The sequence below is a fragment of the Dromiciops gliroides genome, chromosome 3, assembly GCF_019393635.1.
Source record: "Dromiciops gliroides isolate mDroGli1 chromosome 3, mDroGli1.pri, whole genome shotgun sequence".
Taxonomy (NCBI): Eukaryota; Metazoa; Chordata; class Mammalia; order Microbiotheria; family Microbiotheriidae; genus Dromiciops; species Dromiciops gliroides.
The window spans coordinates 556,232,703-556,241,066 of NC_057863.1; the positions used below are offsets into that span (position 1 = coordinate 556,232,703).

The 8,364-nt window shown below is 36.3% G+C and overlaps 1 pseudogene; it reads left to right on the forward strand.

Moving 5' to 3' along the window:
* Positions 1 to 7,564: 7,564 nt before the first annotated feature.
* LOC122745597 lies at positions 7,565 to 7,742 on the forward strand (annotated as a pseudogene).
* Positions 7,743 to 8,364: the final 622 nt, after the last annotated feature.

The window sequence follows — 8,364 nt, forward strand, 5'->3', positions numbered from 1 at the left end:
GACAGAAAAGGAGAGAGAAAGAAGAGAGACAGGAGAGGGGGTGTTGTTGTTCAGTCATTTCTGACTCTGTCATCCCATTTGGAGTTCTTAGGCAAAACAAAACAAAAAAACCTGGTTTGCCATTTTCTTCTCCACCTCATTTTTTAAAATGAGGAAACTGTGGCTGTATTTGAGAGGTATTAAGTGATTTTCCAAAGGTCACATGCATACTAGATGTCTGAGGTAAGAATTAACTAATTCAAGTCTGCCTGACTCCTAGTCCAGTGTTTCATACAAAAAAACATATATGCATATGTGTAATGTATGGATGCATATATGTATGTGTGTATGTGTGCATATGTGTGTATGTTTAGTCATATGTGACTCTTTGTGAGCCCATCTGGAGTTTTCTTGGTAAAGATACTGGAATGGTTTACAATTTCCTTCTCCAACTCACGTTACAAATGAGAAAACTGAGGCAAATAGAATTGAGTGACTTGCTCAGGGTCACATAGCCTGAGGACATATTTGAATTCAGCAAGATGTGTCTTCCTGACTCCAGGTCTGTACTATATATGCAGAAATATACATAGAGATGACAGAAAGATAGATGATAGATGATAAATAGATAGATAGATGATAGAGAGATAGATATAGATGTCTAATTTTATTAAAAAGTATTATAAAGTAAACACAATTTCAATGCCCCATCACCTACAGTTATGGACTTGGACATTTAGGATATTTTTATATATAAAGAATCAGTGGGGGCAGCTAGGTGGCGCAGTGGATAAAGCACCGGCCCTGGATTCAGAAGTACCTGAGTTCAAATCCAGCCTCAGACACTTGACACTTACTAGTTGTATGACCCTGGGCAAGTCACTTAACCCCCATTGCCCCGCCAAAAAAACAAACAAAACAAACAAACAAACAAACAAAAAGAATCAGTGATGACATTGGTATGAATATTCCTTTCACTGATGTCACATCCCCTGAATGACTTTAGAAGATTTTTTGGAATCCCTAAACTTTCTTCAAGATGCAACTCAAGGGGTCATCTAGGTGGCACAGTGGATAAAGCACTGGCCCTGGATTCAGGAGGATTTGAGTTCAAATCTGCCCTCAGACATTTTTCACTAGCTGTGTGACCCTGGGCAAGTCACTTAACCCTCACTGCCCTGCAAAAAAAAATAAATCAAGATGCAATTCAAGTGTCTACTCCTACATGATATACTTAAGAATCTCCCCAGTTATCGGCATTCTCTTCCATTCCAAGATGCCTCTGTGTGTATATGTAAGCATATGTGTATATTTGTATGCCACTAAGTGCCAAATACTACCTACTGACAAAGGCACTCCTCTAAAGTCATTCAGGGGATGTGATTTAATGTTATCACAGATCCTTTTCAAATAGAAATATCCCAAATACTCAAGCCCACACTAGAGGAGGGGATGACTATTAAAATTAGGTTTTCTTTAAAATTCTTTTTAAACAATTTCACTTATTGCAAGTCACTTCAAACCTCTGTGAATTTAAATGAAAGAGGCATTACATGAACTCCACCCATTCCTTTCTTCATTAATCAGACAATAAACTTTTGTGGAAGACCCAACCTGCAACTGCAGGGAAAGATGGTAAAATTGGGACAATATTCTTATTTCTCTGTTGAGAAAAAAAGTACAGGAACATTGCTTGTAAAAGTAATTAAAGGTTTATGATAATTATCAAGATAATAGAAGGGAGAAAGGTACATTTGTGTTAATATTTTGGGCTATTCCAAATGAAAGGAACATCATCTCCTAGTTTTGTTGTTATTATTGTTGTTGTTAATCAGGGACTTGAATTAAAACATAAATATATGTATATCCAATATGTGGAGTAATCAAGGCTTTAAAAAGGGGCTAATACATAGAATTTTTATCCTTGTATCCCTAGGACTCAGCATGCTACCTTGTCTTAAATTAAATAGCAGAATTCTGAAAATGGCTTTTTCTAAGGAAAGTGTTTTGCAAAACTTAAATACACTGTATAAATGTATGGAGGAAGATGCTGTTAGAATCAGATTTAATTGGTATATACAAATGTAAAGTCCTATACTTGGATACAAAAAATCAATCCCACAAGTGTAGGATGAAGAAGTTTAGAACATAGACTCTTTGATGACAGGAAATAGGTCTTTTTTTGTCTTCTATCTCCAGTGTTATTAAAGTTCCTTGCATGTAGTATACACATAATAAATGTTTGCTGAATGAAGCTAGATAACAGTTCATGTAAAATATATCTGGGGTGGGGAGGGTTAGTGAACAAAAATTTCAATACAACATTGATAGAGTGACATTGACAGACCCAAAACATGCAATCATGTAATGAATCAATAGAGGTATTGTATTATAGAATAAAAGGAAGGTGACAAATCCATTGTATTTTGCCATGCCTAGAATACATAGTGTTCCCTTATGGGGGCCAGATTTGAAGAGAGACAGGTACAAACTAGAACTTGTCCAAAGGAAGATAACCAGGAATTGAAGGAGCGAAAACCATATAAAGAAGACAAAGACATTTATGGGTCCGTCAATATTTAGCATAAAAGGGGCAGCTAGTTGGCTCAGTGGATAGAGCACTAGCCCTGGAGTCAGGAGAACCTGAGTTCAAATCTGGCCTCAGACACTTAACACTTACTAACTGTGTGACCCTGGTCAAGTCACGTAACCCCAATTGCCCCGCAAAAAAAAAAAATAGCATAAAAAGGGGAAGAATGAAAAATGGGGGCGGATGGAATGGATATATGATCAGAGCTTTCAAATATATAAAGAATTTTTATAATAACAACCCATATATGTGTGTATATGTGTGTATCATTTGAATAATCCTAAAATGTGTTGCCCACAGTGTTTTTCATTTAATCAGTACAAGTATTTTTCATTCTCATTTTAAATATCAGGAAACTGATAGAGAGATAGAGTGACTTACCCATGGTTGCATAGTTAAGAAGGGAAGAGTCAAGATTTGAATTCAAGTTTTGTGACTACAAGTCCAAAAGTCTTGGAAATCTATCAAAATGCTTCTGAACTCCAGCTGTCTTGGCTTTGCTGGACCTTATCCAAATTCTAGACAGTTAGCCTTGCTGACCAAATCTTAATGGTAACAGATGGTGCTATTTTGTCCTAAATGCCCAACAGGCATGATCTTCTCCTGTTCATGAGGAATAAACATTTGTTTTATGAATTAAATGGACATAGACTGCAGGATATGATCCCTTTGTAAATGTGTTATCTCAGTACCCTTAATTACTCTTTCCTGAGCAAGACAAAGTCTTACTTTATAGTCGGTGTGTAGGGCAATAAAATCAACTGGCAGAAAACTCCAATAAGACTTCCATTTTCCTAACTGCAAAAATGAAAGTCTTGGCATGAACAAAATAAATGCAAATGAATTAAGATGAAAAAACATCAAATGGAGAGAAATCTTTGCACCAAATATTACTGATAAAACTTAGATATCCCAGAAATATAAAATGTATGTACATATATACACATGTACATATATATGTATATATATACACATATGTGTGGGTACATATATAGGTGTGTATATGTATGTGTGTATGTATAATCAGCAGCTATTCTTGAAATTTAAATGGTCAAACAAGAGTTTTCAAAAGAATGAGACTATCAGAAACTATATGAAAGTATGTTCCAAATCTCAATAATATAGAGAAATATAAATTAAAACAGCTTTGTTGTGTCACCTTAAAGCCAGCAAATTGGCAAATATGACTGCATAACAGAAACAATTACTATTTTGATAATGTGGGAAGATAGGAATACTAATTCACTCATGATAGAGTCTTTAACTGGCCCAACCATTCTGGAAAATAATTTGGAATGTGAAAGAAGTGTCTAAATTATTCCTACCAATTAATGGTCATATACTATTGGGTGTGTACCCCAAAGGGTAAACAGCTGAAGCAAGCCAAATAAATGAGCATTTCTTAAGTGCTTACTATGTGCCAGGTACCATGCTAAATGTTGGGAATGCAAATGTAAATGAAAAGACAGTCTATACCCTCAAGGATATACATTTCTAATGGGGGCAGGGACAATACATAAAAAATGAGATGAAGAAAAATAGGAGAGATCTGGAGATAGTGGAAGAGAATGTACTCACATAGGGACCTGGTAGAGAAAGTAGTTCAAAGAGTGAGACAACTAGCATTTTTTATAAACAACTACCATATGTCAGGTACTCTGTTAGACAATGGGGATACAAAGAAACTGTGAAGACAATCCCTATTTTCAGGAATCTTATAGTCAAATGAGAGAAAAAGTATGTTTCTATGTATAAACAAGATATATGCAGGATAAATTAGAAATAATCAACAAATGGAAGACATTAGCATTAGAGGAGATTTATAAAGGCTTCTTGGAGATTATATTTTATTTGGGATTTGAAAGAAACCAAAGAAGCCAGGAGGCAGAGATGAATGAAAAAGGAGGACATTCCAGACATGACAGGTAACCAATGAAAATACTTAGTCAGGACATGGTACGTATTATGTAAAGAACAGCAAGGAAGACGTGTCACTGGAATGCAGAGTATTTGTATAGAAATAAGGTATAAGAAGACTAGAAAAGTTGGAAGGGGATACATTATAGAGGGCTTTATAATCCAAACAGGAGGTTTTGTGTATGATATTGGAGGCAAAGATGAGTCATTGGAGTTAGTTGAAAAGGAGGGTAATGTGGTCAGAGCTGATCAGTTTGATTATTAAGGGGAAGATGGAATGGAATGGGGAGAAATGTTAAAAATGGAAAGCAACCAGAAGATTATTACAATAGTCCAGGCATGAGGTGATGACAATCTGCATTAGTGTTGTGTCAGTTCCAAAGGAATAAAAAAAGAGTCAGATATAAAAGATGTTACAGGGGCTAGAAAAAGAAGGACTTGACAATCTATTTGATAAAACATTGGAGTGGGGCGGGGGGGGGGGGGTGTTGGGTGAGAGAAAGTGAGGAGCTGAGAATGACACCTAGGTTGTAAGCCAAGGTAACTGAAAAGGATTCTTAATAGTAATATGTAAGTTAAAGAGAGGGGAAAGATTGGGGAAAATATCAGTTCAATTTTGAACATGTTGAGATTAAGATGTCTACAAGACATCAAGGTTAATGTAAATAGGTATACTATTGCTCTGATTATTGTTACTTTCAAAGTTTCTTTTGTGACAAGGTAGATCAAAATATACCCCAAGAATAAGATAGCAAAGTCAAAGCTCCTACATCCAAAGCTTTCCATGGCCTGAGACCATGGAAACCCTCAAAAAGGACTTTGAAGATAAGGTAAGAGAGGTAGAGGAAAAAAGGAAAGCTAAATGAGAGTGATGCAGGGAAGTCGTGAAAAAGTAAACAGATTGAAAAGCCACATAGAAAAGGAGATAAAAAAGCTCTCTGAAGAAAATTGCCTAAAAATTAGAATTATGCAAATGGAAGATAATGACTTTATGAGAAATCAAGAAACAATAAAGAAAAAGAAAAAGAAAGAAAAAAAAGATGGCAATGTGAAATATCTTCTTGGAAAAACAGCTGACCTGCAAAATAGATCCAGGAAAGATAATTTGAAAATTATTGGACTACTTGAAATTCACGATCAAAAAATGAGGTTAAACATTATATTACAAGAAATTGTCAGGGAAAATTGCCCTGATATTCTAGAACAATAAGGTAAAATAAAAATTAAAAGAATCCACTGACCACCTCCTGAAAGAGATTCCAAGATGAAAACTTTCAGGAAAAACTCCCAGATCAAGGAAAAAAATATTACAAACAGCCAGAAAGAAACAATTCAAGTATAGTAGAGCTACAGTCAGGAAAACCCAAGATCTAGCAGCTTCTACATTAAAGGACTTGAGGGTATAGAATACGATATTCCAAAGGTCAGAGGAACTGGGACTACAACCAAGAATCAACTACCCAGAAAAGTGAGTATAATCTTTCGGGGGGAAATGGGAATTCAATGAAATAGAGGACTTTCAGGCATTCCTGATGAAAAGATGTGAATAGAAAATTTGACTTTCAAATACAAGACCCTAGAGAAACATAAAAAAGTAAACAGGGAAAAGAAAGCATAAGGGATATTAGAAGATTAAACTGTTTACATTCCTACATGATAAAATGATCCTTGTAACTCTTAGGAACTTTCTCATTATTAGGGCAGCTGAATATAGTATGTTTAGACAGAGAGCACAAGTGTGAGTTGAATATGAAGGAATGATATCATTAAAAAATAAAATTAAGGGGCTAGAGTAATGCATTAGGAGAAAGGGAAAAGGAGAAGAGGAATGAGGTAAAATGTCTCCCATAAAAGAAGCAAGAAAAAGCTTGTGGAGTGGTGGGGAAGATCGGAGAGGTGCTAGGGGGATGAATAAGCCTTATTTTCATCAGAATTGGATCAAATAAGGAATAACATACACACTCAATTGGGTATAGTAATCTTTTTAATCCTGCAGTTAGGTAGGAGGGTAAGAGATAAGGGGAGGTGGTTGAAAGAAGGGAGGAGAGATTGGGGGGGGGGGCAGTCAGAAGCAAAATATATTTGAAGAGGGATAGAGTGAAAGAAGATAGAAAATAGAGTAAATATCATTGGGAGGGAATAGGATGGAGGGAAACAGTAATTGTGAAAAAAAATTGAAGCAGAGACGAAAGCAATGTAAGATGATGATGATTATGATGATAAAACTGTATGGTACTGGCTTATTATGAAGAAAAGTCTTTGTCAGGTATAAGGTACTTTATAAATGTTATCTATTATTGTTGTTGCAATAATCAACATCGTGGGTTTATTGTAAGGGAATTCCTTTATATATTTACTATAGTAATGTAGTTGATCATAAAAAAATGATGAGCAGGATGCTATCAGAAAAATCTGGAAAGACTTACCAGAGCAGATGCCAAGTGAAATGTACTATCCACAAAATAACTGCAGTATTCTAAGACGATCTGCTATTAATGATTTAGTTATTTTCAGCAATACAATGATCCAAAACAACTTTGAAGAACTTATGAAAAATGCAATCCATCTACAGAGAAAAAACTGATGCTATCTGAATACAGATTGAAACATCATTTTCTTGCTAGTTCCTTTTTCTAAATATTTTCTTTTGTCTGTTTTCTTTTACAACCTGACTAATGTGGAAATATTTTGCATGACTACACATGTATAACTTATATTGAATTGCTTGAGTTCTTAAAGGATGGTGGGCAGGGAGGGAGAAAGAAAATTTGTAACACAAAGTTTTAAAAATTGATGTCAAAATTTGTTTTTACATATAATTTCGGAAAATAAAATTCTAAATAAACAAAAAAAAATAAACAAGTTACCAATCTTAGAGGCAAAAAGAGCTCTCCCCAACATACAGAGATCACAGATATCCTCTGACATGGTGTTCTTCTAGATACTATTTCCCTTCAAGAAACTACTATGGGGGGAATTGGGCGAGCACATCACTGTAGCGCGGAAGGGGCGGGGTTGGGGACATCGTAGAGGAAAGAGCGGCCGCCACCGAGTCAGGCCGGAGCTGGTGCCGTCGCCATGACCCGCGGTAATCAGCGTGAACTTGCCCGCCAGAAGAACATGAAAAATCAAAGCGACTCACGCAAGGGAAAACGCGGGGATGACGGGCTCTCTTGCTGCTGCCCAAAAGCAGAGGGACTCGGAGATCATGCAACAGAAGCAGAAAAAGGCCAATGAGAAGGAAGAGCCCAAGTAACTCTATGGCTCATGCCCATCTCTCTTGCCAGTCGACCGTGTGCCTGGAGCCAGTCCTGTCACGCTCTCGCCTCCTCCTGTAGCACTCACAGGTCCCAGAACAGATGGCATTCCCTTCGCCCTATGTCTGCAGTGGGTTCCCTCTGTGCATCCTTTGTCCCAGGCGGCCTTGCTCTCCTCCAGGGCATTCCTGGGGGTGAGGGGGGCTACCCTCTCCCAGTGTTTTTTATTCCTATGGGGCTTACCCCAGAGTATTAAAAGTAGCTTTGTAATTCCTCAAAAAAAAAAAAAAAGAAACTACTATGGCCACAATACCTCATCAAGCATATATATTACAAAATGATTCTTCAAGAGAAAATAAATTATTGTTATTTAATCATTTTATTATATTATTATACTATACTTCCAATATATATAATCTTTAAAAATTGGGCATTCCCTCAGTTAATATGGGTTACAATCTCTCTTATTTATTAAGTAGTTGTTCTTTAGGAATTGCTATAGTGTAAAAAGTTATCACCCCTCATCCTACATAGTGCATCCCACCTCTCTGAGAAATACAAGAATGGTCTTCTTACTACTGGGCACATATTCAAAGATTTTCTAGTTGTATAGGACTTGAG